The 23,637-nt window shown below is 40.4% G+C and overlaps 1 long non-coding RNA gene across 4 annotated transcripts in view; it reads right to left on the bottom strand.

Moving 5' to 3' along the window:
- LOC136309162 (uncharacterized) overlaps positions 1 to 23,637 on the bottom strand; it is a 69,631-nt gene that overhangs the window by 28,665 nt on the left and 17,329 nt on the right. For 3 of the 4 annotated variants that reach the window (XR_010726243.1, XR_010726245.1, XR_010726246.1), the window contains exon 2: positions 16,492 to 16,585. The exons of the other annotated variant lie outside the window; for it this stretch is intronic. This is a non-coding gene — a long non-coding RNA (uncharacterized lncRNA). The remainder of the gene's footprint in view (positions 1 to 16,491; positions 16,586 to 23,637) is intronic. 4 annotated transcript variants of the gene reach the window in all.

Here is a 23,637-nt window from a genome sequence, read left to right as displayed (position 1 = left end):
AGACAAGCATTTGTACTTAAAATAAATTGTAAATGTCTCTTGGAAGTTTTGTTAAAAGCATTAGGTCAAACAATCAGCAAATCTGTAAAATGGTAGAAATTTATTAGGCTTGAAATCCATTATTTGTCCTGACATTTTGGAAACAAGAGGGCTTCTGTGCACCATCCACCATCATGATGTGGCAGAATCATGACACTACTTGCAGTCCCTAGGCTTGCAGGTCTAACCCTGTGCTTCCCACCCCTCTTGCTAGACTACAGAGCAGCTGGTCCAGGACACACAGTCAGTCCTAACAGCCTTGTAGGTCAAGCTGGCTTTTCCACTTAAATCATAAGGTCTGTGAAAAGGATCTCAACTCTGCAGAGCCTTAGTTTTCTTACCTATCAAGGAGGAAGAGGGTTCCTTGGAGGATTAAATGGTGCAAAAATTAGAAAGGTCCTACCCCTCTTTTCTCACCACCCTGCTGATATCTCTGCTGAGAGCTCTGATCCCCTCTCTCTGAGATAGTTCCTCAAACTTGACACTCGGTTTGTGAGGTACTTAAAAGGAGGAGTCTGCCAGGTAGCCATCAGCAAACCATGCAGACTACCCATGCTCAACTTCCTCTTCTGTAAAATGAGAATAAAGATTCCTCAGAGGTTTTTGTAAAGTTTAAATGAAAAACAATATGTAAAGAATTCAGTATCATGCCTGGTATATAGTATGTGTTCAGTAAATGTCAGTTACTATGACTGTTGTGGTGCTATTGAATTGCTTGAGATTCCAATATTGGTGGCACCAACACATGCACCCAGATCATGAAGAATGCCACCTATCTCGCTCATTTGGATGAGTCTTACTCTTTAAAAATCAAAAACAGTCTTTCATTGAGCCTCCAGTTTGAGATAAATAGCTCTCTTTAGTTTACTCAGACACCTTTCCATCCCTTTGCTGTAGCACATTCTATATTATAATTAAAACTACCTGTTTGTATGTTTATACCTCCCCTCCAAACTCTAAACTATAGAAGATGTTTTAATCTATCACCCAATCAATTGGCTTGTATTGTAGGACATGAATAGACAGAGAAGCAATCAGATAAACTGAAACATAGGCAATAGATGATAGATAGATAGATAGATAGATAGATAGATAGATAGATAGATAGATGATAGATAGATAGAAAATAGATGATAGAATAATAAAATATGGAGAAATATATTAAAATTTTCAATCTACAGGATTCCTCAGGTTATGACAATCTCAACATATGACGTTTTTAGTTTATGGTTCTCACTCCCATAAAAGTTTAAAAAATTGAGATGTAAGTATTTCAGCTTATGCGGTTAACATCATACTTATGGACAACAGGGGTGAACTAGTTTGCTTTCACACAAAGAAAGAATTCACAGTAATGCAGCATATGAGTGAGGGAGTTGGCATCCCCCAGTACTCTTACCTACGCCATTTTGGACTGTTAAAAGCACAAGTGTTCCATTTGTGTTGCTCTGTTTGGCAACCTTTTGGCCTTTATCATGGCTCCTAAGTGAAAGTCAGAGTCTTCAGAAGGTAGTGCTTCAAAGAAGAGGAAAGCCATCGTGATGGATGTCACAAGGCTACTGGCATTACATGGAGCAGAACCGTTTGCTGAGGACCTCATTCAGCTGGAGAAACAGCTGATTGAAGAGGAAAAGATAGAAACCTCAGGACCAGGAGCTTTACTACCAAGGGTTTGGTGGAAGGTTTTTCTAAGGTAGAGGATGGGTTGGCAAATTTTCAGGCTGAGGACCCCAGCGATGACAGATTCAGTAAGGTCTACAGAGCTGCTGTGGATGTCTTGCAATGCTATAGGCAGACTTTGGAAGAGAAGAAGTCATCAACCTTCCAGACTAGCCTGGAACAATTCTTTGAGAAGGTAGAGAGGCCTGCAACAGATCCTATACCCTCTATATAAGCTACTTCTCGAAATGAAACACCTGTAGTACAGGTAGACTCATCTCCAGCATCTCCTGCATGTCCCTTAGGCAATCCTGATTCACCTGACCCAGTGTCTCCAGCACCTTCTGCAGATTCTCCTGCCTCTCCAGCTTCCTCCTCCTAATAATAGGTCACTCTCTCCCACCTTGCAATGCCCCTTCCAGTGGGCAAGCCAACCACAGGAATAAAGGTAAGAAATTTTTTTTTGTCATTTCTTTACATTTTTTCTATTACTACAGTACAGTGTACAGTACAGTATATTTATGTCCTTTTCTTTTTCTATGGTTTAGTTGTGTTTCTATACTTTATATTATGATTTTAAAACTGTGTTAGGATAGAAAAGTGACTTAGGCTAAGGTGTGTTTCAACTTACACCAAAATTCAGGTTACGTCACTGTTATAGAAACGAAACTGTGCGGTAACCCGAGGAACTCCTGTAATGTTTTTTCCCATACCCACCATATGCCTTGTTAATAGTAATAAAATATGTTTTAATTTTGTCACAAATAAATCATACTATCTCTTTAGTCACATTTTTATGATGTTTTATTTAATGTATTTTTTACAAATTATTTTTTAAGTTTATTTATTAATTTGAGAGAGAGAGAGAGAGAAACATTGATCTATGTCTGTATGTGCCCTGACCAGGGATGGAACCAGCAACCTTTGCGTATCAGGGTGATGTTCAAACTAAGCAAGCTATCCAGCCAGCCAGAGTAATCAAAACATTTTAATTAAGAAAAAATTCAGTTAAAATATACAATGAAACTAATATATAAATTATATATATATATAATGTAGCTTTTATAATAATAGTTTATTTTTATTGAATACCTATTGTATACCCAGAAAGTTGTTAAGGGCACCATCTTTTTAACTAAGTTGATCATCACAACAACCTTGCAAGGGAGATATTGCTATCCTGATTTTATACATTAGAGATTTAAGAAAATGTTCAAGGGTAATACAGTCTGACACTGAACTTGAAATTAGTGTCTTTTCTCTTCCCTCTATGTTATGGGTTAAATTGTTTCCCCCTTGAGGCAGATATATTGAATTTCTAAGCTCTAGAAACTTAGAATGTGATCTTATTTGAAAACAGTCTTTAAAAAGATAATCAAGTAAAAATGAGATCACTAGAGTGGGCCTTAATCCACAGTGACTGGTGTTCTTACGGTAAGGGAAAATTTGAGCAGAGAGACACACATGGGGGAACCCAATGTAAAGGGACAGAGACACAGAGATAATCACATGAAGACTGAGTGATGCATCCATAAGCCAAAGTCTGCCAGCAGACCACCAGGGGAGAGGAGACCATCACGGGACAGATTCTGTCTCCCAGCCTCAGAAGGAGGCAGCTACATCACCATCTTCCCTCCAGACTATGAAACAATACACTAATGATACTTTAAACCACCTGGTTTGCAGTACTTTGTCAAAATAGCCATAGAAAAGAAATACATTCTGCTACCAAAGATATTGTTCTTATCCACTGAGAATCTGAATTCACTTTCTGCAGATTTATCTCTCTCCCCACTGAGTAGGAACTCTTCAAGGTATAACATAAATTTTACACTTGCACCCCCAGTTTATAGAAACAGGAAAAGTGTATAAATATGTTCAATAAATAAAAAAGTGTTGAAGTAATAACATTTTTATTTTAATTTTGAAGTTTAGAACATATAGAAATTATGTTTAGGCCCTGGATGGTTGTCTCAGTGGTAGAACATCAGCCCAGCATGTGGAAGTCCCGGGTTCAACTCCTGGCCAGGGCACACAGGAGAAGTGCTCATCTATTTCTGCAGCCTTCCCACTCTCCTTTCTCTCTCTCTCTTCCTCAACAGCAGCCAAGGCTTCATTGGAGCAAAGTTGGCCCAGGTGTTAAGGTTGGCTCCATGGCCTCCTCCTCAGGTGCTAGAATGGCTCCTGTTGCAATGGAGCAATGCCCCAGATGGGCAGAACATTGCCTCCTAGTGGGTTTGCCAGGTAGATCCTGGTCGGGTACATGCAGGAGTCTCTCTGCCTCCGCACTACTCACTTCAGAAAAATACAAAGAAAAAAAAGTAAGTATGTTTAGAAATTATATTTCAGAGCATATTTAAAAAGAAAAAGGCAGCATACAGAGAATGTATTGAAGAAGTGGAAGGTAGAGGAGTCAGGCTAGGTGATTATATATAACAGCCACACATCTTCTTGGCGTACACTTGCCCACTCCACCCGGTGGGCTCAAACATCCACTTCAAGTTGCCTTAGCTAACCAGTGAAGAATATCATCTAGAATGTTTCAGTCTATGTAAACCAGAGTGTGCTCCAGTCAGTGATATTCTTAAGACCAAGAAATGCAAGTGCACAATCTGACAAGAACACTTGTTGGGAATAAATGGCAGAGTGTTTGAAAATGGGCATGTCCCAGAAAACCTGCTGACTCATGCTCGGGCAGATAGGCATCTCTGAGAGGAGCAGGACTGGGCTCGGACTTGGTGAAGGGAAGATGATCACAAATGATTTATTTACTCAACAACCCTTACTGAACACTTTCAGTTGTCAACACTGTGCTGAGGACTGAGAGTCATGAGGTAAGTGACTCAACCCTAAAATTTATATTCTCATCCAAGAGAAAAAAGAACTGAGGATGAAAAGAACTAATTTAGCCCTGGCCAGGTACTCAGTAGCTTAGAGCATTGTCCTGATATGCCAAGGTTGTGGGTTTAATTTCCAATCAGGGTACATACAAGAATCAGTCAATGAACACATAAATAAGTGAAAAATAGCAAGTTAATGTGCTCTAATTCCCAGCTTACCCATCCATGGTGGGCATTTGAGTTGGGTTTATCTCCATTTTAAAATGCATATACAAGGCTGAACACTGGTGTAAGGCCACACACCCTAGAGGACTAGCCATCTCAGAGTCATCTTTCTACTGTGTGCAAAGTGAAGGTCAGGTGAGACAAACTAATAATGAAGTCCTTCTCTATGACTGCCAGTGAGCTGGGTCTTGAGACATTGATAGAACTTATCTCACCCCCAGGAGGAAGGAACTAAAAAGGTTCAGAACTTGGGGGAAAAGTGTTAACAGTGAGGAAGTTAGTGTGGAATTTGTGTGGTGAGAAATGGGACTGAAATAGTAGTTAGAGATCACCTAGGAAATGATGGGAAAATCAGCTGAGACTATCATCTTGCAAGAAACAGGATTGCTCTGATGGTCTTAGAAGGGTGAGCATAGAAACAGAGGCTCAAGGATCCTTTTGTATACCAGTCTACAGAGCTAAAAATGCTGGAAAACTCATCAAGAAGGTAAGACAGAGGGGCCCGGACATGAGTACTGGAGGTGAGGATGGAAAAGAAGAACAGTGTGAGAAGAGATATTATGAAAGAAGAGCTGACAGTATATATGGTGCCTCAGGATATGTGGGAGGGTGGGGGATGGAAAGAACTCATTTCTTAGAAACACTGAATATGAGGAAGCAACAGAACCTCCAAGTAAGGATGTCTGGCAAGCAGCTGACAAGGTGAGATGACAAAGCTCAGGAGGGATGCATGGCTAGATGCGGAGTGGAGAGAACTCTGCACAAAGTTGATAGCTGTACTTAGAGCAGATGAAGCCTCTCAGATGGAGTGGTTAACAGAAAGAACAGAGAGCTGAGACCCCAACCCACAGAGCACCTTCCATGGATGGCTAGAAGGAAATTACAGCCTCAGAAAAAAACCAGTAGCTATATCATCATAGATGGGTCTTTCAAGAAGGAGAGGTTGATGAATGTGTCAAAACTGCTATGGTCACAGATAGATGGCCATTGATTTTGTGATTCAGAGCTCAACCTTTGCAAGTGCTCCCTTTCTTAGCAAACAAAACTTCAGGGAGCTGGGGAAGACCTAAGTAGCAAGGCAGTTCCAGTGTTGCCCACAGGAGCCTTCTTCAATGAGGTCAGCAGTCACCACTGGGATGGCAGTTGCAGAGGAGTCAAGAAGAAGAGCATGTGGCTTGAGTGGACAGGAAGATGGTCACTCTAAAATCTCAACCATCTTTAACATTAAATCACTAAGAGAGGGAGAAAATGGCGATGGAGTAGGCAGACATTACAACTCCTACCTCCCAGAACCAAAGTGGATTACAACTTAACTTAAGAACAATCATCATAAAAAATCAACTTTGGACTAAACTAAGAGGAATCTATAACCAAGCATCACTGAAGAAACCACACTGAGACTGATAGGAAGGGCGGAGATGCGGAAAGGGCTGCCCCACTCCCAGGAGCTAGAGGTGGCCCAGAGGGTCTCTCATGGCAGGGTAGGCTGCCCAGAGAATTGTGGGTCCACAGCCCCAGGACTGGAGCCCCAGAGACTAGACGAGGCATATGGATAGTAGCTGGCTGAAAGAAAAGCTGGGTTACTGTTTGTGAGAGGGATACAGAACTCTCAGACACCCAGGCTCCATATTAATGAGACTACACAGAAAACCTCATTAACAGACACTTACCCAGAGCTCCAGGAGCAGTGAGCACAGAGAGGATTGGAGTTGTGAGAGGAAAGTTAAGTCTAGGAGGCACATAGAGAGACTGTGGGGGACAGCCACCCTGACCCCTGTACTGGGTCACTCCCCAAACCTAAAGTGGCCATTTTTCCTGGGAGAACCAACAACAGCAAAGGGAAACAATTACCCAGCCCAAAAGAGGTTTTCCTGCTCCAGTCAGTGAAAAGAGTCATTTAGAAGCAGGAGGCACATCAGGGACACAGGTTTTGAATGCTGAGGTCTGGGATACACCGCCCTCCCAAAAACTGCTGAGTACTCTCTGAGGGCGGAGGGACTGGATTTGGCAGCAGCCGTGGCACTTGGCCCATGCAGTGGCATGGGGCAGAACCCAGCGAGGCAGCCCACATGGCAGTGGCTGGGAGTAGAACCTGGGGGCTCATGCTTTGGTGATGGGGGTAGAGCCCTGTGAGGAGGTTGCACATCAGTAGGACACCCCAAGCTTCAGCCCATAAAACCACGCACCCAGCAGTGCTGGTGCCTGAGTGCTCGAGGAGGAGGCAGCAGTGGCAGGCCAGCAGACAGACCACACCTTGGGAATAGATAGACCACACACATTGGACAAGAGTAGATTAAAGCTAGCTTAGTAGTGTAGCTGACATTTACAATGGCATCTGGGCCCAACAGAGGCAACCACAAATTCTGGATCACCTGCAGATCCAAGAAGTTTACTAAGGGTCAGTCATAAGCAGTGACCCCCACTGGTCTGCACCAGGTTCCAGCCAGGGAGGGCCAGGGCTGGCACATCCAGTGGTCAGATATAGAGAGCATCAGCTCAGGACATAACAACCCTAAATTGAGTAGTATCTTAAGGAAAGGCTCCTCACACGTGACCCAGCTAAGACATAGAAAATGCAGACACAAATAGCAAAAAGAGCAGTAGCAGCAGACAAGTAGCCCCCAGCAAATTACAAACAACAACTGAGGCTAATCCAAGAAGATCTAGAAACAACATAACTGAAAGCTGGAGGCAGACAACACTAATGCTATACTCAGCTAGCTAGACAAACAGCACATTAAAAAAAGCAGTCTCTACAGACACAAAATGAGAAGACAGAGAAATTCAATTCAAATGAATCAACAAGAGAAATCCCCAGAAAAAGATATGAATGGGACAGAAATAACCAAGATACCAGATGCAGAGTTCAGAATAATGATTCTTAGGATGCTCAAAAATTGTACAGCAACAATGGACAGACAAAATGAGCACCTAAATAAAAAGGTAGCAAATGTCAAAAAGGACATTGAAATCATAAAAAAGAATCAGACAGAAATGACAAATGCAATATCAGAAATGAAGACTATAATAGAAGGAATTAAAAGCAGGCTGGACAAAGCAAAGGATAGAATCAGCGATTTAGAGGACAAGAAAAACAAAAGCACAAAGCAGAACAGCAAAATGAAAAGATCAAAAAGTCTGAGGAAACTCTAAGAAAGCCCTGTGACAACATAAAGAGAAACAACATCCGCATCATAGGGGTTCCTGAAAGAGAAGATAAAGAACAAGAGATAGAGAACCTGATTTAAAAACTCATAGGTAAAAACTTCCCTAAATTGATGCAGGAAAAAGTCACACAAGTTCAAGAAGCACAGAGAATCCCACTAAAGAGGAACCCAAAGAGACCTACAACAAGACACATCATAATTAAAATATCAAAGCTAAGAGACAAAGAAAGAATACTAAAAGCTGCAAGAGAAAAGCAATCACCTACAAAGCAGCTCCCATAAGAATGACATTCAACTTTTCAACAGAACCACTTGAGGCCAGAAGGGAACGGCAGGGAATATTCAAAGTAATGCAAAACAAAAGCCTACAACCAAGACTTTTTTATCCAGCAAGACTACCATTTAAAATTGAAGAAGAAATAAAAGGCTTTCCAGACAACAAAAAAACTCAAGGAATTCATTACAACCAAACCAATGCTGCAAGAATTATTAAGGGGCCTGTTGTAAACATAACAAAGGGGGGGGGAAGTCTAGTAAAAGAGGAATGTAGATTTAAAGAACAAAAAGGCAACAAACAACTACATATCAATAATAACCTTAAATGTATATAAATGCTCCAATCAAAAGACATAGGGTAGCTGCATGGATAAGAAAATAGGACCTGTACATACGCTACATATGCTGTCTACAAGAGACCTGCCTCAAAACGGAAAATACACATAAACTGAAAGTAAAAGAATAGAAAAAAAATCTTTCATGAAAATTGAAATAAAAAAATAGCTGGAGTAGCAATACTTATATTTGACAAAATAGACTTCAAAACAAAGGATACAGTAAGGAATAAAGAAGGTCACTACATAATGATAAAGAGAGCAATCCAACAAGAATATATAACCATTATAAATATCTATGTACCTAAAGTAAAATAAAAGACAGGATAAACAAATGGGACTGTATCAAACTAAAAAGCTTTTGCACAGCTAAAGACAATATGAACAAAATAAAAAGACAAACTACACAATGGGAGAACATATTCGACAATACATCTGAAAAGGAGTTAATAACCAAAATTTATAAAGAACATGTAAAACTCAACACCAGGAAGATAAACAATCCAATAAAAAAATAAGCAAAAGAAATGAATAGACACTTCTCCAAAGAGGACATACAGATGGCCAATAGGCAGATGAAAAAATGCTCAACATCACTAATCATTAGAGAAATGCAAATTAAAACCACAATGAAATATCAACTCACACCAGTCAGAATGGCACTCATCAACAAAACAACACAGAGTGAGTGCTGGCAAGGATGTGGAGAAAAAGGAACCCTCCTGCACTGCTGGTGGGAATGCAGATTGGTGCAGCCACTGTGGAAAACAGTATGGAGATTCCCCAAAAAATTAAAAATGGAACTGCCTTTGGACCCATCCATCCCACTTTTAGGAATATATCCCAAGAACACCACATCACTGATTCAAAATGAGAAAGGCACCCCCATGTTTGTGGCACCATTGTTCACAATAGTGAAGATGTGGAAACAGCCCAAGTGTCCATCAGTAGATGAGTGCATTAAAAAGCTATGGTACATATGTAAAATGGAAAACTATGGGGCCTTGAAAAAGAAGGGAATCTTACCTTTTGTGACAACATGGATGGCCATGGAAACTATTATGTTAAGTGAAATAAGCCAGGCAGAAAAAGAAAAATATCATATGATCTCACTCATTTGAGAAATCCAATGAACAATGTGAACTGAGGAATGGAATTGAGACAGAGGAGGGATCAAAAGGACCAGAGGAAAAGAGGACAGAGGGAAAGGGGATGATAGGATGGGATAAACCTGAAGGGAAGGAGGGAGGTCGCTATAAAGAGGGGGGCTGAGGGAGATGTTGAGGGGAATATGGGGGAGGGTGGGTTGCATTCAGGACAACACTAGAATCTATGTAAACACAATAAATTAAAATCAATGAAAAAAATCTATGTGCCTAATAAAGGACCAGCTAAATATATAAAGCAAATGTTGATGGACATAAAGGGCAACATCAACAGCAATAGTATAATACTAGGGGCTCTATCCCACTAACATCAATGGATAGAAAGAAAATCCTCAAGAAAGAAAATTAACCAAGAAACAGCAGCCTTAACCGACACACTAGATTTACTGGATTTAATAGATATTTTCAGAACCTTCCACCATAAAGCAGCAGAATATACATTCTCTTCAAGTGCTTATGGTACATTATCTAAAATAGACCACATGTTAGGGCACAAAATGAATCTCAATAAATTTAAGAAGATTGAAATCATATCAAGCATCTTACCTAATTACAATGACATGAAACTAGAAATCAACTACAATAGAAAAACTGAAAAGCATTCAAACACTTGGAAACTAAATAGCATGTTATTAAATAACAAATAGGTTAACAATGAGATCAAGGAAGAAATCAAAAATTTCCTTGTAACAAATGAAAATGAACATATAACAACTCAAAATTTATGAGACACAGAAAAAGCAGTCCTGAGAGGGAAGTTTATTGCATTATAGGTATAACTTAAGAAGCAAGAAAAAGCTCAAATAAACAACTTAACCCACATCTAAAAAAACTAGAAAAAGAACAACAAATAAAACCCAGAGGAAGTAGAAGGAAGAAAATAATAAAGATCAGAGTGGAAATAAATGACATAAAGGCAAAAAAAAAAAAAAAAAAACCACTGAAGATTAATGAAACCAAACTCTGGTTCTTTGAAAAGGTAAACAAGATAGATGGACCTTTAACTAGACTCACAGAGAAAAACAGAGAGAAGACTCAAAAAAATAAAATTAGAAATAAGAGTGGAGAAGTAACAACTGATACAGCAGAAATACAAAGGACTGTAAGAAAATACTATGAAGAACTATATGCCAAAAAATCAGACAACCTAGTTGAAATGGAAAAATTTCTTGAAACATATAATCTTTCAAAAATCAATCTTGAAGAATCAGAAAACCTAAACAGACCAATTACAACAAAAGAGATTGAAACAGTTATCAAAAAACTTCCAACAAACAAAAGCCCTGGGCCAGATGGCTTCACAGGCGAATTCTACCAAATATTCAAAGAATTAACTCCTATTCTTCTCAAGCTATTTCAAAAAATTCAAGAGGAAGGAAGACTTCCAAGCTTCTTTAATGAGGTGAGCATAATCCTCATCGCAAAACCAGTCAAAGACAACACAAAGAAAAAAAACTATACAGAAATCCTGATTAATTTAGATGCTAAAATTCTCAACAAAATATTAGCAAACCAGCTTGACCAGGCGGTGGTGCATTGGATAGAGCGTCGGACTAGGATGCCAAGGACCCAGGTTCGAGACCTCGAGGTCCTCAGCTTGAGCATGGGCTCATCTGGTTTGAGCAAATAGCTCACCAGCTTGGACCCAAGGTCACTGGCTCCAGCAAGGGGTTACTCAGTCTGCTGAAGGCCCGCAGTCAAGGCACATATGAGAAAGCAATCAATGAACAACTAAGTTGTCACAATGTGCAATGAGAAAGTGATGATTGACTGCTTCTTATTTCTCCATTCCTGTCTGTCTGTCCCTGTCTATCCCTCTCTCTGACTCTCTCTCTGTCTCTGTAAAAAAAAAAAAAAAAAAATATATATATATATATATATATATATATATATATATATATATATATATAAGCAAACCAGATCCAGCACTACATGAAAAAAAATCATACATCATGATCAAGTGGGATTTATTCTGAGGAGGCAAGGCTGGTACAATATTTGCAAATCAATCAAAGTGATTCATCATATAAATAAAAGGAAGGAAAAAAATCACATGATAATATCAATAGATGCAGAAAAATCATTTGATAAAATCCAGCACCCATTTATGATCAAACTCTCAGCAAAGTGAGAATACAGAGAACATACCTCAACATAATAAAGGCCATCTATGACAAACCCACAGCCAACATCATATTCAATGGGAAAAAATTAAAAGTAATCCCCTTAAGATCAGGAACAAGGCAGGGGTGCCCCTTTCATTACTCTTATTCAACATAGTTCTGGAAGTCTAGCCACATCAATCAGACAAGAAAAAGAAATAAAGGGCATCCAAATTGGAAAAGAAGAAGTAAAACAATCATTATTTGCTGATGATATGATGCTGTACATAGAAAACCCTAAAGTCTCAGTCAACACACTATTGGACCTGATAAATGAATTCAGCAAAGTGGCAGGATATAAAAGTAATACTCAGAAATCAGAGGCATTTTTATACACCAACAATAAACTGTGTGAAAGAGAAATTAAGAAAACAATTCCTTTCACTATTGCAACAAACAACAACAACAAAAAATAAAGTACCTAGGAGTAAATTTAAGCAAGGGAAATTATAAAACATTGATAAAAAAAATCAAGGAAGATACAGACAAGTGGAAGCACATACCATGTTCATGGATAGGAAGAATAAACATCATTAAAATGTCTATATTATCCAAAGCAATTTATAAATTCAGTGCAATTCCTATTAAAAACCAATGGCATACTTCAAAGATTAGAATAAGTATTCCAAAATCTTATATGGATCCAAAAAGAACACAAATAGCCTCAGCAATCTTGAAAAAGAGGAATAAAGTGGGTGGTATCACACTTCCTGACATCAAGTTGTACTAGAAGTCCATTGTTCTCAAAACAGCTTGATACTTGTATAAGAACAGGCATATAAATCAATGAAACAGAATAGAGAACCCAGAAATAAACCCACACCTTTATGGACAATTGATTTTTGACAAAGGAGGTAAGAGCATACTATGGAGTAAAGATAGTCTCTTTAACAAATGGTGTTGGGAAAATTGGACAGCTTCCTACAAAAAAATGAAACTAGACCACCAACTTACACCATTCAAAAAATAAACTCAAAATGGATAAAAGACTTAAATGTAAGTCATGAAACCATAATTATCTTGGAAGGAAACAGGCTGTAAGCTCTCTGACATCTCTTACAGCAATATATTTGCTGATTTATCCCACGGGCAAGTGAAATATAGGACAGGACGAACGAATGGGACTATATCAAACTAAAAAGACTTTGCACAGCTAAAGACAATATGAATAAAATAAAAAGACAAACCACACAATGGGAGAATGTATTCAACAATACGTCTGATAAGAGGTTAATAACCAAAATTTATAAAGAACTTGTAAAACTCAACACCAGGAAGATAAACAATCCAATCAAAATATGAGCAAAAGAAATGAATAGACACTTCTCCAAAGAGGACATACAGATGGCCAATAGGCAGATGAAAATATTTTCAACATCAGCAATCATTAGAGAAACACAAATTAAAACCACAGTGAGATACCACCTCACACCAGTCAGAATGGTCCTCCTTAACAAAACAACACATAATAAGTGCTGGAGAGGATGTGGAGAAAAGGGAAGCCTCCTGCACTGCTGGTTGGAATGCAGACTGGTGCAGCCACTGTGGAAAACAGTATGGAGATTCCTCAAAAAATTAAAAATCGAACTGCCTTTTGACTCATCTATTTTTCTATTAGGAATATATCCTAAGAGTACCAAATTACTGATTCAAAAGAAGAAATGCACCCCCATGTTTACTGCAGCATTGTTTACGATAGCCAAGATCTGGAAACAGCCCAAGTGTCTGTCAGTGGACAAGTGGGTTGAAAAGCTGTGGTACATATACACAATGGAATACTACACGGCCATGAAAAAGAAGAAAGTCTTACCTTTTGTGACAACATGGATGGACCTGGAAACTATTATGTTAAGTGAAATAAGCCAGGCAGAGGAAGAAAAATCTCATATGATCTCACTCACTTGAAGAATCCAATAAACAGTGTGAACTGAGGAACAGAATAGAGACAGAGGCAGGATCAAAGGGACCAGAGGGAAAGAGGAAAGGGGGAAAGAAGATGAGAGAATGGGATCAGAGAAGGGAAAGAGATTAGTGAAATTATATATACATAACACAGCGTTATAGGGAGCAGGAAAGCAAATCTTGGAGAGAAGGAGGGAAGACATTGGGGAGAGGGAGGCAAGGGCGATGTCGAGGGGAATACAGGGGTATGGGGGAGATATATTCGGTGGGAAACTTGAATCTATATAAACACAATAAATTAAAATCAATAAAAAAAATTTTTGAAAATCGCTAAGAGATTTGGGGAAATATCTTAATGGATGTGTCCCCCAATTTGGGGGAATTTTCAAACACATTAGAGAGAGTAGTGAATCACATCAGATGACTCCCACAGTTACCAACCCTTGGCCAATCCAGATTCACCTTTACACTACCCACTTAGTCTCTTAGCTAGTTCATTTGAGAGTTAAATCTAGATATTAAATCACCCATTTTTAAATAATTCCTTAAATGTTATTCTAAAAAGTACAGACCTTAAAAGATATAGCCATATACCCTTGCTACATTTAAAAAGTTAACAGTTAGCCTGACCTGTGGTGGCACAGTAGATAAAGCGTGGACCTGGAATGCTGAGTTGCCAGTTCGAAAACCCAGGCTTGCCTGGTCAAAACTCATATGGGAGTTGATGCTTCCTACTCCTCTCCTTGTTCTCTCTATCTCTTCCCTCCCCCCAAATTAAAAAAAAAATCTAAAAAAATAAAATAAATAAAAATTAAAAAGTTAATATTTAAATTTTTCCAATTATTTCATACTATTTAGAGATGTGCTTTAATTGAAATCAAGATCCAAACAAAGTTCACTCATGGCATTTGGCTAACATATGTTTTGTTTCTTTTTTAATGTATAAGTTCTTCCTTCTTTTTCTTCTTGGTGATTATTTGTTGAAAAACAAGGTAATATGTTCCACTTCCAATTATCTGGATTTTAGTGACACCACCCATGTAGTGCCATTTAACGCATTCCATTATTAACTGTATTTCCTATCAGCTGAGTTTTTTTTTTTTTTTCTGAAGCTGGAAACGGGGAGAGACAGTCAGACAGACTCCCGCATGCGCCTGACCGGGATCCACCCGGCATGCCCACCAGGGGGCAAAGCTCTGTCCCTCCGGGGCGTCGCTCTGTCGTGACCAGAGCCACTCTAGCGCCTGAGGCAGAGGCCAAGGAGCCATCCCCAGCGCCCGAGCCATCTTTGCTCCAATGGAGCCTCGCTGCGGGAGGAGAAGAGAAAGAGGGAGAAGAAGGAGAGGGGGAGGGGTGGAGAAGCAGATGGGCGCTTCTCCTGTGTGCCCTGGCCGGGAATCAAACCCGGGACTCCCGCACGCCAGGCCGACGCTCTACCACTGAGCCAACCGGCCAGGGCCTCAGCTGAGAATTTAATCCATGATGACATTTGTGTTTTATTTTTGTCAAAAAAAAAATGCTGTATATTTTCTATTGCATTACATCAGTAGATGCAAATGTCTGTGGCTTTTCTTTTTATGAGGTTTAAACTGATGTGTGGAAACAGAGGCCATCTACCCCATCCTCTTATTGTGAATTTCTAATCCCTTTCATTATACTGACAGAAAAATACAAGTTTCCACTTTCTTTTTTTTTAAATTGATTGATTTTAAAGAGACAGAGAGAGGAAGGGGGAAACAGAGAGAGAGAGAGAGAGACAGAGACAGAGAGAGACAGAGACAGAGACAGAAAGAAGAAATCATTTGTTGTTCCATTTAGTTGTGCATTTATTGGTTGCTTCCAGTATGTGCCCTGATGGGGGGTCAAACCTGCAAGCTCAGTGTTTCAGGATAATGCTCTAAGCAACTGAGCTAAACAGCCAGGTTCTCACTTTCTTCCAGAAAACCTAATTTATTTTGATTAGCAAAATATTTGTGACTATAGTGGGTAGGACAATACCTATAAAACATGAACTGTTCTTAAATTTAAAAAGTATGTGCCCATATCCATGGTGAACTATAGGACCTATAGCATAGGTTATTTTTCTAAAGTGAAAGCCACATTCAGAATGGTCTGCCACTGACATTGAAATAATAGGTGTAAAATGGCTAATATAAAGTGAAATGATAACTGGGGAGAAAGCAACTTGTGCAACTGCCCCTCCGTGAACACTGACTCAGGCTTCTAGAAGCCAAGTACTGGTAGCAACACAGATGGTGCTAGAAGCTGATTTGCCTTGTCATAAATATTCCCCTTGTTATAAAGGACCTGTTCTGGCAGAGAAAATGGAAAAGTGGTGATAAATGAGATATTACGAAAGAAGAATTAACAGGATTTGGTAAATAATTAAAGGAAAGGAGAGTTGAGATATTGCCAATACCTTGACCAACTGACTCTCAAATAACAAAAGAATGTGAATTGGAAATTTCACAAGAACATGAAAAATGTCCTTACTGGTTTAGGCCATGGACACCGCAGCTGGTATTACTATAACCATGCAGATAATTGGTGTACACAGATAACCTTAGGAATCTCCTAAGCCACCAGAATCTGCTCTTTCATCCCTATATTTCTTAGAAACCTTCTACTAAATAACAAGGGGACCCACTGCTAGAGGATATTCTAAAAACCTAAGTCGTGTCAAATAGTGTTTTAAGGAAATAAAACATTAACTTATTTACCTGTAAAGTATCCAAATGCTTCAGTTCCTGTGTCATGAATTGGTTAAGTAAATACAGTGGGGAGCTGCCAACACCCCTGCACATGGAAAGAATTCTGCAGAATAAGTTAAAATGATGAGCTCTCCTTTACAGTCAATGCTCTTAATGATTCCTGGCATGGTAGAGCCTAGGGTAGTGGATCTCAAACTTTTCGGAGCACATTTAAAATCCTACAAATAATTGTAGGCATACTATATACAAATTTCTGAGAAATATGTTATAATAATTAAGTCAAATATATAAGAAAAAATATAAAGTTCAAGCGTGCTTTTATGGTAATTAAATGAAATAAATACATCAAAATTAAATTTATTCTGACATTAAAAAACATTTTTATGTTACGTTTTTTGCGGTACACTTTTTAGAATTCGTAAAAAAAGAGGGGTTAAAAAATAAAAAACGACAAAAAAGTTATCTTTATATATATATATATATAGATACATTCTTAGTAAGATTTAGTAAAGTTGGCAGGTCCTGGCGTGAATGTGTTTTTTCATTCTTGTGTTTATGAGAAACATGAGCCTGATGTGTCCTATCGATTTCTTCAATGTTTGGGCATATATTTGAATGGCAAACTCTCATTTACTCGTCAATACATTGAAGAATTCCTCTTTTTACTCTTAATTGTGTTGAGTGCAGAAAACCCCCACCATACATATCATCTTAACTTTACACCAAACAAAGGATAGAAGAAACCTGTCTTCAGTCTTTACAGAGAACAGAAGGGGTAGTGTAAACAATCCAGCTCCACAGCTTTACAGCCTTTTGCAACTTAATCAGGCAAGTGAGGTGGGGGGTCAGGCTGTCAGCTTACAGCCAATTCCCCAAACCTCTGTCCCCCCAAAATCTAAACTCCAAAAACCCTGTTGGTTTTTTGGTCCCCAACAGGCACATATTTCTCTGGAATACCATAGGGTGCACCTGGAAATCTTCTAGGGCGCACCAGTGCATCCTGGCGCACACTTTGAGAACCACTGGCCTAGGGCAATGGGAGTTTGAAGACTGACAGAGAGACCTGAGACACCTGTGAGCCCAGACCTGGGCCCTGGAGGTGAGGGAACAGGTTAGGGAGACGGGCAAACCTAAATATAAAAATATGAGATAAACCACCACTCTCTCCTGGAACTGACCCCAAATAAGCTTATTAGAAGCAGTACATTAACATAAAGAAGGTAAATCTCCAGGGTTAATGGTTTCAGTGGACAAACCTCTGGCCAGTCATTAAACCTACTTATCAATAGGCATTCTCAGAACAAATTTTACTTTATTTTTTTTTATTTTGCCAACCCATTCGTATCAACATTGGTGCAGGGCCAGGGTCTCCTCACTCCCATGTACCTCCTTGAGAAGACACCCAACGACAGATGCTGCCATTTGACAAGGACCGCCCACGTGGGCACACAGAATCCAGTGTAGAAGATAAGTGGGTGGTGTGTGCTAAGCTGAGAGCAGCAGGCTAGCAGGTTGAGATCTCAGCACCTTCCCCAATGGTACTTAAGCCTCACTTGAAACAAATTCTTCAGATAATCATAAAAAAACACCCAAAAAACATAGCAACTTTGTTGATGTTGAGATTTGCACTAAGATTCGAAATCCAGAGGTAAGGCAGGAGAGAAACAGGTTTGGATTTCTTTTACGGATCAGGGAAAGAATGTGAGGGTTTTTTAGTGAATTTGAACAGCTAACTACTGGCCACTTAATTGGCTTTGCTCACACCGTATTCCACCGCATGTTTCTGTAATGAGAAATGAGCCCAAAACACATCACCCTCACTGGCATCATTCATTTTCAGGAAACTTTGAGAAGCAAACTTTTTAAAGATGATCTGCAGAATTGTTTTGTTTTATCCTGACAGAGAAACAGACTGAGGCCAAAAAGACAAGGTGGAATTTCAATGCCTTTCACACACATTAAAGGACAGTAAGGATTAAAAGGCAGCCCTCTGACAGATACTTGGGCTGTTTCCAGATCTTCGCTATTGTGAACAATGCTGCCACAAACACGGGGGTGCATTTCTCCTTTTGGAGCTGTTCTATGGTGTTCTTGGGGTATATTCCTAAAAGTGGGATAGCTGGGTCAAAAGGCAGTTCGATTTTCAGTTTTTTGAGGAATCTCCATACTGTTTTCCACAGTGGCTGCACCAGTCTGCATTCTCACCAGCAGTGCAGGAGGGTTCCCTTTTCTCCACATCCTGGCGGGCACTTATTCTGTGTTGTTTTGTTAATGAGTGTCATTCTGGCTAGTGTGAGGTGATATCTCATTGTGGTTTTAATTTGCATTTCTCTAATGATTAGCGAAGGACAAGTGGATTAAAAAGCTTTGGTACATATATACTATGGAATACTACTCAGCCATAAGAAATGATGACATCGGATCATTTACAATAACATGGATGGACCTTGATAACATTATACAGAGTGAAATAAGTAAATCAGAAAAAAACTAAGAACTATATGAATCCATACATAGATGGGACATAAAAATGAGACTCAGAGACATGAACAAGAATGTGATGGCAACTGGGATGGGGGTTGGGGGAGGGGGGATGGGGTGAGGAAGGAGAGAGGGTTGGGGGAGGGGAGGGGCACAAAGAAAACCAGATAGAAGGTGACAGAAGACAATTTGACTTTGGAGGAGGGGTATACAGCACAATCAAATGTCAAAATAATCTGGAGATGTTTTCTCTCAACATATGTACTCTGATTTATCAATGTCACTGCATTAAATTTAATAATAAAAATAAATAAATAAAAATTTTTAAAAAAGGCAGCCCTCGGGTCCACCGTGCACCAGTAGATCAGAGCCGGAAAGACTCGGGTGCTTCTGAGAGGGTTTGACAAGCAACCTCAGAGGTATGCAGTCTCTAGAATTACGACCAGAAGGATAAAATGAAGGGGAGAGCTAAGTGGCTCTCCTACATTGCTCCTCAAACGTGGACTGGTGGACAGGACTAGCGAGCACACGGAGAAGTGTGGAGGACAGCTTTCTCATCTGGAAACAGGAAAGTGTGGGTGTGGACCCCGGGAAGGGGACCTCAGAAGCGGGAGAAGATGCGGCAGTGAAGAGAAAACTCTGATTCAGGGGAGCACCACTGGGCTGGGTACCGCCACGTGCGACACAGGCTCCAGCCCACCAGGACACTGTGAAGAATAGCTGTCAGAGCTGTCCCCAGAGGAGGAGCACACCCATGTCCTCCAGGAATTGGGAACTGCCATGAGCAATGTTTGTCAAACTCTGGCCAACACACTTAGGGCTGTGCCTCCCACAGGCGGAAATCAGCATTCTGTGTCAATGCCAGGTGCACCCCAGCCCTCAGGGATGGATCTCCACTGTCACAGTAGGCATCAGAGGTGAGGTGAAGAGGCTGGGACATGGAGCAAAGTGTCCATGTCCAAAGCATTCCCAAACACTGGAGGCCGCCCAAAGCATTATTTCATAGGTTCTCTTTCTTACCTTATTCTTGAAGGCATGCTGATATGCCAAGTCCATCTGGCACACTTCTGTCCTCCCAACCCACCATGCCCAGGCATTCTGCTGCTCCTCTGGGGGCAGAGGCGGGGAGCCCGCGGCTGCCTGCCCAGTGTGGGGGCCTCGGCCACACTGGCTCTCAAGCACCTCCATTTGTCTCCAAAGATGCCCCTCCTGGCTCCTCTGACCCTGAGATTAGGATGCCAAAAAATCTGTCTTTTAGGACACAGAAAGCAATGTGGACTCAGTAGTTCAGAATCGCTGTTTCTGCAGGTGTGATTCACACAGATAGATGTATTTCAGTTCATTTTCTCTAACTCTGAGAATATCAACTTTCCCTTTTCCCTTAGACTTTCTTGGAGGCACGGAGTTTGCATGGTGGCTTCCCAACCAACCACACAGGGAAAAGTACCACAAAGGGCACTGGGCTCTTTCCTAAGAGGACAGAGGACAGGGTGTCTGGAGTCACAGCAGGCTGACCCACCCTTACTGCCCGTATGACCTTAGGGACATGACTTACCACACTGGGTTCAGTTTCTGTGCGTGCAAGACACGTTCCCCTGCAGTGATGTTGGAATCAAGAAAAATGCTGTCATTCATCCACAGTATGTGGCAGTCTCCAGTTTTCTCCCTCTTGACTAAGTTCCATAATGTAGGTGAGCATGAATATACATAACTGCTAGAAAGATTTTCAGAGCACTTTACACTTAAGACTATTTTTAAGAAATAGCTTTTGGCCCTTTCTTTGGCATAGACAAATTCCTTTTTCTCACATCATGAACATGATCTGGAGCAGTCAGATCACAATTCAGAGAATTTAGAGTTTTCTCACTTTCCTACTTCTTGGCCAGCAGTGAAGCCAGGGGTCACCCTAACAGGCGTCCCCAAACTAGACCCACGGGCCGCATGCAGCCCCCTAAGGCTATTTATCCGGCCCCCTGCCGCACTTCCGGAAGGAGCACCTCTTTCATTGGTGGTCAGTGAGAGGAGTACTGTATGTGGCGGCCCTCCAGTGGTCTGAGGGACAGTGAACTGGCCCCCTGTGTAAAAAGTTTGGGGACCCCTGCTAGGAAATGCATAAACCTTCACTGGTTTTTGCTTCCCAGAGCGGTGAGAGAAGAAGTTGCTGTTTTGTTTTTTGTTTTGTTTTGTTTTGTTTTGTTTCCCACCCATAAGGCTTCTCAGGCCCTGAAACCTGGGCTGCTGGCATTTTGATTTATGTTAATGCCTCGGTTGGCCCTGCCCCCCTCCCACACTGCTCCTTAGTAAGGGAAGTAAACTAGCAAACCAGGGAAAAGCCATGCATGAGTGTGAGTACCTCCTGCAAGAGCTAAACTTCAGAACGGTTCACCAGACCTGTCCCCAGCCCACCACCCCAAGTCAGTTTGTAAATTTTTAGTTTAAATAGAAATCGCTTATAGGTGGAAGCAGGGGAATATAATATTTCTCCTTCTAATAAGTAAGCTAAATACTTCTAGGGCCTCTTAATCAGCTTAGAGTCTCATTTTTCTCATTACCAGAATCATTTTTATTCTGAAGTCAGTATTACCAGCATGTGTTAAACCATCACTTCACAACAACAAAATACATGGAAAATGCCTTCAAATTTCCAGAATCTTCCCTTGAAGTCAATGTGATATTTTGTTGGGTCAAAATCTAGTCACAGCTCCCCCAAGAGATGCTGATTTTCTTCTCTAGTAAATTTCTATTTTTTCCACCGAACCTTCATGGCTTAAGCATTTTATCCAGTTTAAACGATTGGGATTTAAATTGCTATTTTAGTGGAAGAGGCCTGATTAAAACCTGTGTCCTCATCAAATTATTGGACAGTGGTTCGTGGGCTCTGTTTACATTAGTGTCAACCTTAATTTAAATTCTGCATAACTATATTTGCTTCACTAAATGCATCCACCAGGAAGACACCACAAATTACTTTGCATTATGAGCAGTCTCTTTGTCTATTGCAAAGTGTTTTGAAATTAGCACCATAAGTAACTAGCTGTAAGTGTCACTCGATCTCCTTAATGCCTCATTAATCAAACCCTGTGGCAGCTGGTGTGATGACCAAGCCAGTCTCACATAAGATCAGTATCACTTGCTCCTTGCTTCTGACCACAGTCTTTCAAGCTCGATTCAGTATTTGCACATTTGCCCTGTGCTGTGGCACTCTCCCTTGGAGGTGTCCCTCCACATGCAGCTTTCTACTGCATACCAGGTGCATGTTCACTCTGCAGAAATTGGCAATGCCCCTCATGTGGAAACCGACGACCTCAAAAGAAGAAAGTCATTTTTCAGGGTTATCCACAATGATTCAACATGGTGTTTTCAGGTCACTCTTAAAATGCGGTGCTGGAATCATTTCCCTGGACAAGTTTTTCTTCATGTCAAGAGCAGACAGAGATTAAAAAAAAAGGAAAAAACAAAACACAACACATTTACCCAGGCAGACTACAATTTCCTCATCTTGGCCTCAGTTTTCTCAATGATAAAATATATTAAGCCTAAGCACCTAACGGAGCTGAGGGTTTTCCCTTTATTATGTGATAATATTTCTGTACTAAATAAAAAAATTCAAAATTGATGCTTGCAAAGAAAATGCAGAACTCATACTTGATGGTTTTATTGCAATCTGTATAGAAAAAGGGTTGCCATTCATACTTACATGATACAAAATCATAGCCAAAAAAAAGTGATGTTTCATAGGATCCCTTTTTGTTCATGGTGCCATCAAACACTTGCAAATATCTAAATAGAACCCTCCCCCCACATTCTATCCTCTCTCCTTGCATCACACACAAGCCAGAATACAGCTAGCCTGCTCTGTCACACACCCCCACTCTCACCGCCCCCCCAACCCCACATACATTTTTTAACTAAATTTAATTAAACTCTTAATACTACTTAGCAGTTCTACTGGGCAATAGTCACACGGATATTTACAGGATGTCTTGAACCCCGCGTGAGACTCGTCGGGTGGGAGCTTCCCTGCAGAAAACCCCCAGTCCCCTCCATAGGGGCGCGCGCGCGGTCGTCCCCCGCAGAAAGCACAGCACCAGCGCGGAGACCGACAGGTGCTCTCATCTCCCGGGCAGCGGCACGAGGTCGGCTCTTCGCAGAGCAGCGTCTCAATGGGAGGCCTTTGGCTTCCTGGCCTTTCCTTCTGACCACCCAGCAGGAATAATATACAGAAGGTTTTTTTTTTTTTCCGGGGAGTTTTGTCAGTGTGGAAAAAAAAAAAAAAAAGACAAGAACAGCATTGAACCCTGGTATTTCCCGCAGGTGCGCTTCTAGCCTGTGAATGTTTAATACAATCATAATACTAAACCGTTTATTTTCTAATTTCCTTTGTTGTTAAACTGTTTACCTTTTCACCTTAGAAAACCTTTCAGACTAAATAAAACCTTACTGCAATAGAATTAAGCCTTTGTAGCCTGCCTCTCAAAACCAAAATCGGGGGCAAAACACAGAACTGGAAAATCCAACACTGAAAACCTAGTTTTGATTTTGACTTTAAAATCAACTTAATGTAAACCATACTTTGTGCTTATATTTATATTATCATCACATCTACTTTCCCTAACAATGTGTAAAATAGGATCTGCTTCAAAGAGCAAATGGGAAATACCATCTTGATTACAT

Source organism: Saccopteryx bilineata, chromosome 6, assembly GCF_036850765.1.
Source record: "Saccopteryx bilineata isolate mSacBil1 chromosome 6, mSacBil1_pri_phased_curated, whole genome shotgun sequence".
NCBI classification, from domain to species: Eukaryota; Metazoa; Chordata; class Mammalia; order Chiroptera; family Emballonuridae; genus Saccopteryx; species Saccopteryx bilineata.
The sequence above is the reverse complement of the archived record's forward strand: the minus strand, read 5'-3'. Positions and strand labels throughout refer to the sequence as shown.